General features: G+C 44.5%; 1 protein-coding gene across 1 annotated transcript in view; it reads left to right on the top strand.

Annotated features, from left to right (window-relative positions):
- The first annotated feature begins 216 nt into the window (after positions 1-216).
- Positions 217-11,357, top strand: part of LOC139160158 (early activation antigen CD69-like) — a 43,686-nt gene continuing 32,545 nt past the window's right edge. Inside the window, exons 1-3 of the mRNA XM_070737750.1 lie at positions 217-282; positions 887-1,303; positions 9,309-9,729. The gene's annotated coding sequence lies outside the window, so the exon portion shown is untranslated. The remainder of the gene's footprint in view (positions 283-886; positions 1,304-9,308; positions 9,730-11,357) is intronic.

Raw genomic sequence — 11,357 nt, 5'->3', positions numbered from 1 at the left:
TAAAGGAAGGAAGGAAGGAAGGAAGGAAGGAAGGAAGGAAGGAAGGAAGGAAGGAAGGAAGGAAGAAAAAACAGCCAGAAGACGGGGTTATAAAAGAGGAAGATGCCAGTCAACTGATAAGTGGGTGAAGTACTGTAGTTGGAGTTTCGTTCAGTGGGCGGGGAAAGCTTGCAAGGGAAGGCTGGGATATTAGCCAACTTGTCAGAAAATTTGGACCTCACAATGGAGCTGCCTCTCTTCCTTCCATTTTCGGACTTGTTTAATTCTGAGGATTTTGGAAAGGTAAAGAACAATCAGTGACGGGGTCTGGTGGGTGTAAGGGGTGGTAGGGAGATGGCCCAAGCCGCTAGGGGGAGCCCAAGGGGCGGGAAGAGTAGCATGGGATATTTAGGGGTTGGGAGGGATTGGGAGGGGGGAGGCAGCGGTACTAGTGCCTATACTGGTCCCTCCCCCACCACTAAGCACCCCATATTCCCCTTCCACCTGTTTTCTTTTCTCTCACTCCCACTCCCTCTCTTCTCTTCTCTCCTTCCCAAGCTCCTTTCTCCCTCTTCCTCCCTCAATCTCCCTCTCAAGCCCTCCCTCCCCCTTTCTCCTCTCTCCCCCTCAGCCTCCTTAAAGCTGCTAGAGGGGAAGGGAAGCAGGATAGAAGTTGGTAGAGAACACAGACCCAGAGCTGTGATAGAAAACGAGCGTTTCAAGGGATCAGAAGGAAAGGAAGGGGGGTTTCTACTGGGCGGTATAAATAGTGGTGGGTTTTCAATCTAAATCCCTGTAAGGGTACATAGTTTAAAGGGAAAGAAAACGGGTGGATCTCTCTCTCTGCGAGAGAAGGAATTTGCTGTGCTTATTACTTTCATTGAATCCCTCACCCCACCTGCTTTAGGAAAATGGTGCTTGGTTTGTCGGAGGAAAGAAGTCGCTCTCTACCATGCATGACTCTCTGCAAGGAATGTTTCTATATAAAGGAAAAAACAAAAATGGCTAAAAGGACATGAAACAACTTCTCCTTCCGTCCCAGAGCTTCAGCGCCGCCTAGGAGCAAGAGAAAAGGGCCCCTTTGAAGAGGCAATGGAGCGGCTGAGAAACAAGCCGCGAGACATCCCACAGCGTCAAAAAGGACGGCGAGGAAGAAACGTTCTCTAAATTGCCTCTTGCCTTTGCTGGGGAAGGAAGGCGAGCAAGGAAAGGAAAACAGCTTCGCAAGAGTCTCCAGCGACAGACCTCTAAGTCTGCCATGCAGTCCAGCATGCAGGGGCCTCCTTCGGTACAGGACCTCCGGAGCTTTGGAGCGCTTGGAAAGGTAGGGGAACAATCGGTGATGGGAGCAATTGGTGGGTGCATAAGTTGGGCTTGGAGATGGCCCAAAGGATGGAAAGAGATGCATGGGGTATTTGTTTTACTTATTGATTTTGTCCAATACACAATGAGGGTTTTAGTGGGTATACACATAGTAAAATACATAACAAAGGTTATAGAGCAGTGATTTTCAACCTTTTTTGAGCTGCGGCACATTTTTTACATATACAAAACCATGGGGCACATTGAGCGGGGGGGGGGAGGGGGGGGTAAAAAAAGTTTGGACAAAAAAATTCTCTCTCTCTTCCTTCCTTTCGCTCTATTTCTCTCTTCCTCTCTCTTTCTCTCCCTTTCTTTTTTCTCTCTCCATCCCTTTCTTTCTCTTCCTTCCTTCCTCTTTTTTGCTCTCTTTCTCCCTCCCTACCTCCCTCTGTCTTTCTCTCCCACCTTCCCTCCCTTTCTTTCTCTCTCTTGCTCTCTCTCTTGCTCTCTCTCTCTCTCTCTCATTCTCTTTCCTTTTCTTTCTTGCTCTTTCTCTTTCTCGTTTTCTTTCTCTCTCTCTTTCTTTCTCTCTCTTTCTTTCTCTCTCTTGCTCTCTCTCTTGCTCTCTCTCTTGCTCTCTCTTTCTCTCTCTCATTCTCTTTCTTTTTCTTTCTTGCTTTTTCTCTTTCTCTTTCTCGTTTTCTTTCCCTCTCTTGCTTTCTCTCTCTTTCTTTCTTTCTCTCTTGCTTTCTTTCTCTCTCTCTCTTTCTTTCTCTCTCTCTTGTTTTCTTTCTCTCTTGCTTTCTTTCTTTCTCTCTTTCTTTCTCTCTCTCTTGTTTTCTTTCTCCCTCTGAGCTTCGCGGCACACCTGACCATGTCTCACGGCACACTAGTGTGCCGCGGCACACTGGTTGAAAAACACTGTTATAGAGGACATACTCATAGTAAAATATATGTAAGAAAGAATAGAAGATATAGGAATAAAACATATCAATGAAAGAATAGAAGAAGAGATATAGGAATAGAAGAAAGGTATAGGAGATATAGGAGAGCAATAGGACAGGGGACGGAAGGCACTCTAGTGCACTTGTACTCGCCCCTTACTGGCCTCTTAGGAATCTGGACAGGTCAACCATGGATAATCTAAGGGTAAAGTGTTGGGGGTTTGGGGATGACACTATGGAGTCCGGTAATGAGTTCCACGCTTCGACAACTTGGTTACTGAAGTCATATTTGGATTTGTAAGATTTGTTTATGTCTTGTTGTGAGCCGCCCCGAGTTCGCAGAGAGGGGCGGCATACAAATCTAAATAATAAAAAAAATAAAAATAATAATTTTGCCATGGGGCCACATGAGAAATTGGGATGACTTTAGAGCAGTGTTTCCCAACCGGTGTGCCGCGGCACACTAGTGTGCCGCGAGACATGGCCAGGTGTGCCGCCAAGCTCCAGCTGGGCGGGGCGCTGCCGGTACTTCCGTTCTGGGGCTCCCGCTCACAGCTGTCCCCCGGCTCCTGCTCGATGCCGTGGTTTTCGGCGCTCTCCTGCTGGGCCCCAAAGAAGGAAGGCAGGAAGAAGGAGAGCTCCATTCTTCGTGCCTTTTTCCCGCCTTCCTTCTTTGGGGCCCAGCAGGAGAGCGCCGAAAACCGCGGCATCGAGCAGGAGCCGGTTGACAGCTGCGAGCAGGAGCCCCAGGACGGAAGTACCGGCAGCGCCCCGCCCAGCTGGAGCTTCTCTGGCGTCGACGGCAAGTGTCCTTTGTGGCCCAGCGGGAGGGCACTGGCGATGGGAGCGGGGGGGGCCGCGAGAGGGCGCTCTCTGTCTCTCAGCTGGCTGCAAGCAGGAGCCCTGACGGTGGCGGTTGGACGTGCTGCTGGACGTCGTACATGCTGGCGCTGCGGGCCTGGCATATACGGTGTCCAGCAACACGTCCAGCTGCCGCCGTCAGGGCTCCCGCTTGCAGTCAGCTGAGAGAGAGAGAGAAAGAAAGAGAGATATAAGAGAGGCAGAGAGAGAGAGAAAGAGAGACATAGCAAGAGAGGCAGAGAAAGAGAGTCATAGCAAGAGAGGCAGAGAGAGAGAAAAAGAAAGAGAGACATAGCAAGAGAAAAAGAGAGACTTAGCAAGAGAGGCACAGAGAGAGAAAGAGAAAGAAAGAGAGACATAGCAAGAGAGACAGAGAGAGAGAAAGAGAGAGAAAGAAAGAGAGATAGCAAGAGAGGCAAAGAGAAAGAAAGAGACATATAGCAAGACAGTGAAAGAGAGAGAGAGAGCAAGAGAGAGAGAAAAAAGCAAGAAAGAGATAGCAAGAGAGACAGCGAGAGAGAGCAAGGGAGAAAGACATAGAGGAAGGGAAGGAGGGAGAGAGAAAGAGAGCAAAAAAGAGAGGAAGAAAGAAAGAAAGAGGGATGGAGAGAGAGAAAGAAGGGAAGGAAGGAAAAGAGAGAAAGAGGGAGAAATAGAGCGAAAGGGAGGAAGAGAGGGGTTTTTTGTCCAAACTTTTCTTTAGCCCCCCCCCCCCCCTTTCAGTGTTCCCCAGGATTTTGAAAATATGAATAATGTTGGGAAACACTGCTTTAGAGGACCGGACTAATATAATTAACTCAGTTCTACCCAATACACATAGCAGAATTTAACCTCCCCCCCCTCTCTAATTCAACAAGGAACAAAGATGTACAGCAAATTACCCCCACCCCGTCCCACTTGTTGTAGTTGTCATTCCTGTTTAAGCCACTAGATGTCTCACCAGAATCTGAAATGTGCTTTTTTCAATTCTTCAGTTGCAAAAGAAGGATGAAAACGTGAACGAGGGGGGTGAGGGGGGATCGATTTTAAGTCCGGTGTTATTTCTGTGGTAGTTTTCTCGGTGAAGAATGCATTGATCCCTTTTTTTGCCCCACACACACCTCAAAGTCGATTTCAGTCATGGAGGGGAGGGCGGGGGAACCATCCTCCACCGTGGGTGAAATGCTCACTAGTTTTGCAGCGTGCCTGAGGTGGTTTGAACGCCATGTCCACATCTCTTTGCTTCCTTCCCCCCAACGCGCGCCAACTAATAATCATAATCATAGAAACATAGAAACATAGAAGACTGACGGCAGAAAAAGACCTCATGGTCCATCTAGTCTGCCCTTATACTATTCCCTGTATTTTATCTTAGGATGGATATATGTTTATTCCAGGCATGTTTGAATTCAGTTACTGTGGATTTATCCTTCTGTTCTTCCCCCGCCTCGCCAACTCAGTGCGTAAAGACCAAGTTGGAAATGCTGGATTCGAGCCAGTCTCCCGAGATCATTTCACTCACCTGTGGGGTACAATAGTCCAGGAACTCAAGGTGAGAGCCCTAGCCGGGCTCCAAGTTAAAATCCAGATCCCAGTCAAGGACTGAGGAGTTCAGGCTGCCTCCCAGTGCCATGCTGTCGAAGCCCATTGCTGGCTTCCGTGGAAGTGCTGAGGGTCGGGCTGGCCAGGACAGCACCGCCAGGCGACATGTGGGAGAAGAGGTAGTGCCACTCCTTCTCAGGGAGATGTCGGCTGCAGCTGTGACTGCTTGAGGACGAGGAGCCTGGGGAGGCGCCCCGGGATTTGTAGAGAGAGTGGTGCTCAGGGGGCAGGAGGCAGCCGGCTGTTCTGATGGAAAAGAAGACCTCACCTACAAAAAGATATTGACAAAATTGAACGGGTCCAAAGACGGGCTACAAGAATGGTGGAAGGTTTAAGCATAAAACGTATCAGGAAAGACTTAATGAACTCAATCCGTATAGTCTGGAGCAGTGTTTCCCAACCTTTTTTGAGCACATTATTCAAATTTACAAAATCCTGGGGAACATTGAGCGCGGGGGGGGGGGGGGGGCTAAAAAAGTTTGGACAAAAAAACCCTCCCTCCCTCCCTCTTTCTTTCTCCCCCTCTCTCCGTCCCTCTTTCTTTCTTCCTTCCTTCCTCTCTTTTTTGCTCTTTCTCTCTCCCTCCTTCCCTCCCTCTTACTCTCTTTCTTTCTTTCTCTCTTTCTCTTGCATTCTCTCTCTCTTGCTCTCTCTTTTATTCTCTCTTTCTCTCTCCCTTGCTTTCCTTCCCTCTTTCTCTCTTTCTTTCTCTCTCTCTGTCTCTTTCTCTCTCTCTCTCTCTCTTTCTTTCTCTCTCTCTCTTTCTTGCTTTCTTACTATTGCTTTCTCTCACACACACACTCTTTCTCTTTCTATCTCTCTTGCTTTCTTTTTCTCTGCCTCTCTTTCTTTCTTTCTCTCCAGCTTTCTCACACACACACACTATTTCTCTCTCTCTCTCTTCTTTGCTTTCTCTCTCCCTCTTGATTTCTCTCTTGCTTTTACTTCTCTCTCTTTCTCTCTTGCTTTCTCACCTCCTTTTTCTCTCTCTCTCTTTCTGTCTCGTGCACCACACCAGCAACAGAGAGAGAAAGAGAGAGAGAGCGGAGAGAGAGTGGAGGGCGGCTTGCTGGTCTGCGACCCCCTGGATCAGCAGCCCCGCATGGTCCCAGCACGGACTCCGCCGTCGCCTTCACCTCCGCCTAAGAGGCAGCAGCCACATTCACCCCTTTGCCCTCCCAGGTGTCCATGGCGCTCAGCGCCCGGCCACGCGCCGCCTCCGCCTCCCGGTACCCCGCCTGACTGCTACCTGCAGGAACGGGTGGTGGGGCGCCACGAAGGGCAGCGCTTGAAAGCCACCATGGCGCCGTTGTCATCACAGCGCAAAGCCACACAGTCCCGGATCGCTTGCTTCTCCGGCCAGCAAGCCAGCTGCCTGGGAAAGCGGTGCGCTTTTAAAACGCGCGTTTTTCAAATGCGCCGCTTTCCTAGGCAGCAGACTTTGCTGGCCGGAGAAGGGAGCGATTCAGGACTGCGTGGCTTTGCGCCACTTCAAAAATTTCTGCGGGGGGGGGGTTCCTAATGGCTGTGCGGGCGCCCGCCCACGCAGCTTAGAAGCAACAGTGGCCGGTGCCCTCCCATCGGGCCCCAAAAGCTAACGCCGTCACCGCTAGGGAAGCTCCAGCCAGGCCGGGCTCGCGGCACACCTGAACATGTCCCGCGGCACACTGGTTGGGAAACACTGGTCTGGAGGACAGAAGGAAAAGTGGGGACATGATCGAAACATTTAAATATGTTAAAGGGTTAAATAAGGTTCAAGAGGGAAGTGTTTTTAATGGGAAAGTAAACACAAGAACAAGGGGACACAATCTGAAGTTAGTTGGGGGGAAGATCAAAAGCAACGTGAGAAAACATTATTTCACTGAAAGAGTAGTAGATCCTTGGAACAAACTTCCAGCAGACGTGGTTGGTGTCGCCTTTTGCTGATAAAGGCAGAGGCCAATGGAGTTATGAGACTCAGACAGTGGAAATCAAAACAAGCATTTCTTTATTGTAAAATAGAAAATAAACAGTGCCATGAGAGACACATAAGTAAGCAGCTTAAAACATGGCTGCGAGAGAGGAAGAAGGGGAAGAGAAGTGCTTTCGGAAGTGATATGTGGGATGTGACGTAGACATGGGAGTGATTAAAAGCAAAGTCACACATGTTAGCTCTTTAATTACTGAATGTCTCTGTGGCTGGCAATTTCCAGCGTGACAGTTGGTAAATCCACAGTAACTGAATTTAAAGATGCCTGGGATAAACATATATCCATCCTAAGATAAAATACAGGAAATAGTATAAGGGCAGACTAGATGGACCCTGACCTGGAGCAGACCCCAACCTCCATGGGCCGGTCACAGACAACAGGTGGGTCAGATGCGGCCTGCAGGCCGCCCTTCACCCAGGTCTGGTGTACACAGAAGATACATTTGTCAAGAATTATAAAATATAACACTTAATGATTTTCATAGGGTTCAAATATTTATTTATTTATTTATTTATTTATTTATTTATTTATTTATTTATTTATTTATTTATTTATTTATTTATTTATTTATTTATTTGGTTAAAGTACAAATTATTTCCTGATTAATCATTAATGAAAAGATTAATAGAAATAGTAATGCAGCCTTAAATGAATGGTTTGACAGTGGTGAGAGAATTATTTGTTTAGCAGAGTGATGGTGTTGTGGGGGGGAACTGTTCTCGTGTCTAGTTGTCTTGGTGTGCAGTGCTCTATAGTGTTTTTCAGGTAGGAGCTGAAACAATTTATGTCCAGGATGTGTGGGGTCCAGTGTTCCCTCTAATTTTTTTGGGGGGGGGGTGGAAAAGTATAGTGTCTGAGCGGCAGTCCCTTTGGGACTGGGCGGCACAGAAATAAGAAAGAAACAAACAAACAAACAAACAAACAAACAAACAAACAAACAAACAAAAACCCTGTTTTGCTTCAGAGAATTTCAAAATAAAATACAGTATTGTACTGTGTGTCTATAACAGTGAGCTCATAATAGGGCAACTCTATCAATATCAAAATGCCACTTAAATAGTTGAGCTAGTTTCAAACTAGATTTTGATTTTCTTTCTCTCTTCCTTACTCCCATTCTTTTTCTTTCTCTTTTCCTTCCTCTCTTTTTTCTATCTGTTTCTCTCTCTTCCTCTCTCTCTCCTTCCCTCTCACTCTTTCCCTCTCGGCTTCTGGGCAGGTTTGGAAAACTCTGAGTTGATGATGATTTTTAAGTGAGCGATTGCTCACTGCTCAGCTTAGAGGGAACTATGGTGGGGTCCATAAATATTTTCAAGTACTGTATACAGGTCCTCCATGAAAGGCAGGTTGGCAGTAATTGTTTTTTCTGCAATTTTTCGGCATGGCCACTGTGGACATGTGCACTGTTGCCCAGCTGCTTGGTGTAGTTTCCACTACTCTGGTAGGCATGAGTGTGTACACCTTCTGAGTTGTGTGCACCTTCTGATGCATTTCCCATCACTATTTTATACCATTTCTGGAGAAAGGAGACAGCTTTTTGGTGAAAATTTGGACAGTGATAGAAATTATGGTTGTCTTTCCATCCAAATACTTGTAAATGTACATGGTAAAGAAAAAAAGCCCAGATGGTCTTTGTCTCTCTTCCCCCCTTCTCTCTCTCTCTCTCTCCTTGCTGTGCTTAAAGCTATAGGACACTTCCATTAAAGCCAATCTTTAGGAACCTGTGCTTGATGGTTTCAACTCATAAAAATAACTGTTTTAGAGACATTTACTCACTGTCCTGCAAATTTGTTGTGAAAACATTTCTTGCCATGCAATCTGTGAAGGAACATGTAGTATTGTAGAAATATTTTCTTATGATTATAAATGGTTATTTGAATAAGCAAAATGCAGTTATTTGTGAAGCTTCTGATTTATTTTGCTATGCATTATGCAACAAGGCTATTCATTCAGACTACTGTATTTCCTTCCTACCTGTAGAAGCTCTCAGTGAAAAGGGAAGAGGAAGGGAAGAGGAGAAAAGGGACGAGTTGGTAGACAATGGCAGACTGGAGTGGTGCTGGGAAATAGCTGGGGGCAGGTAGTTGGAGACTTGACAGGAGAAAGAAAGAAGCTTTCTACTGATAAGTTTGGACACCCTGGTGTAAATGGTTGTTTTCTCTAAATTCCTATAAATGTATTTGTAAATAATAAGAGAAAGAAAAAAGGCTTGTGATTTCTCTCTCTCCTTCTGGGAAGCAATTGCTCTGCTTAAAGAAAAGCTCTGGCACTGAAGTAGATCTCTTTTAAGAATGTGTGCTTGATGGTTCTAAGCCATAGTTACCATATATTTGATTGAGGACTGAGTTAATTATAATACAGTGGTACCTTGGTACTCGAACGCTTTGGTTCTCGTACATTTCGGATAACGAACAAAATTTTCAGCAAAAATTTGCTTCGGTATCTGAACAAAAATTTGGATACCGAACAGCCAGAGAAAATTTTGTTCATTATCCGAAATGTTACCGCCGGGGGCTGCTGCAAATTCGGCAGCTTCAGGGGGCTGAGGAGCTCTATAAGAGTTCCAAGCTGCAGGGGTTGGGGGCTGCTGCAATCCCGGCAGCTTCGGGGGGCTCCTTTCCTCATTGCTTCCTCTTATTACCTGTAAACAGCTGCAAAAACTTTCTCCTTCCAGGCGGTGGCAACTTCCGTTCGAGTAGCAACAGCGCCGGGAACTTCACGTGATGAAGGGAAGCTACCGGAACCAGTTGCCGCCCTTCAGTAGGTCACGTTCCCGGCGCTCGAAGGGAAGACCGCCATAGTGTTTTTGCAGCTGGACTATAATTTGAGTTCGGATTACAAGTATCTACTTTTACACAGACTAACTACAGTATTGGATTGGATTGGACTATAAATCTTACAACAACAAACATTACACTCGATTTGAAGGATTGTGTTTACTCTCTTCTTTTTTTTTTTGCTTTGGAATTTGGAGTACTTTTTTCCCTTCTCCTCCCCCGGGACCAATTTACACCATTATTATTTGGAGATCGATGGACTTTAAAAGAAAAGTTTCACAGGCAATTCATAATTAACAAGAGACTTCTTTTATTCTGGTATAAGTATAATATTGATATATTAGTTTTTCTCTTTTTTTATTTTCTTTTTTCTCTTTGGCTCCGTATAACATACTGATTGGGAGATATTATTATTGTATTATTATTAATATAATGAATTGCTAATAACTTCCTTTTCTTCCCCTCCCCTTGTTGTGGTGCCTTTTTGATTTTTAATTGTTCTCTCATTATACAGTTTTTTGTATAAAAATTATATAAGCATTTTGCCATACATTTAAAGAAAATTAATTAAGGGAGGGTTAGAGAGAGCAATCAGTTTTCTCTCCTCTAGATTTTACTGAGCATTTAAGATATATCTGCTTTTTCTTCTTCTTTTTTTTCTTTTTATTGTGTAGTGAGTAATAGGCATATTGATTGATAAGTACAAAATAAGTTGTTGCTCCTGTCTTTTTTTCTTCTTCTTTTCTCTCCTCTTCCTCCTTTTCGCTCTTCTTTTCTTTCTTTTTTTTTGCTTCTTTGACTGTTTCCTTAATAGTTTGGTTTGAATATTGCTCTTATAGACTTTAAAATTAGATCAGTAATCAATTCAGTATCAATTTAAGAAATGTTTAATGGATTTGGAGTTTGTTGGATTTCAGTAAATTTCTAAATTAAGATTTTAAAATACGATGTCGAGTACTTCCACATACACAAAGACAATTAAAAAACAAGCATTAACTTCATCAACATCTCCACAAGTCTCCCCTTTGGCATCACTTGTACACCAAAGCGTAACCACAAGCATGTCTACCAAAGAAAAAGAGAAAGCACAAGCACAACCATCGCTTCAGACAATCCAAGAAATGTTAAATGCAATGAAGGACTTTATGTTAAAATCTCAAAATGATGCTAATCAACAACGTGAAGAATTAAAGGCTGAAATTGCAGAATTAAAAGTAGACACCGCTGAGATGAAAGCAGATACAGGTGAGATGAAAGCGAAGATGAAAGAAGTAGATGAGAAAATGGATGAAATACAACAGACATTAAAAGAAAATGAACAAAGAATTAAGAATGCTGAAGCGAAGATCGACAAAGTTGAACAAAAATGGATGCCTAGGAAGGCAAAACAGACTCTTTTAAAAAAAGATATGATGAATCCATCACACATTTAGAAATACAACGCACCTCTTATGGTCTGAGATTCCAGAACATAACTGAAGAAAAAGAAGAAGACTTACAAACTAAGATGGCTGAAATAATTGGAGGTATTCTACAGATGGACCCTACAGAACTATCAAAAGAGAAAGATGAAGTTTTCAGAGTCCAAACTAGCTATGTCCGACGGAATAACCTACCGAGAGAGGTACATATTTGTGAGGAAGACCATAAGAGATGACATTCTGAGATGGACAAGAAACGAAAAATTACAAGACAAAGGAAAAGAAATAACTATACTGAAGCAAGTCCCAAGGAGAGCGAGAGAAAGTAGGAGGGACTATTATTTTCTAACCAAAATCCTAATTAAAGAAAACATTTCCTTCCGTTGGCTTGTACCTGAGGGACTTTCTCTGTATTGGCAGGCAGAAAGAGTGAAAATAGAAAACATCGAACAAGCTAGAAAATTTTACGAAACAAGTGGAATTCGTAATCTTGAGCAACCAAGCAGAGCAGTAACCATAAGGAGA

Source organism: Erythrolamprus reginae, chromosome 2 (genome assembly GCF_031021105.1).
Source record: "Erythrolamprus reginae isolate rEryReg1 chromosome 2, rEryReg1.hap1, whole genome shotgun sequence".
Classification (NCBI taxonomy): domain Eukaryota; kingdom Metazoa; phylum Chordata; class Lepidosauria; order Squamata; family Dipsadidae; genus Erythrolamprus; species Erythrolamprus reginae.
This window is presented reverse-complemented; position numbering and strand designations above follow the sequence as displayed.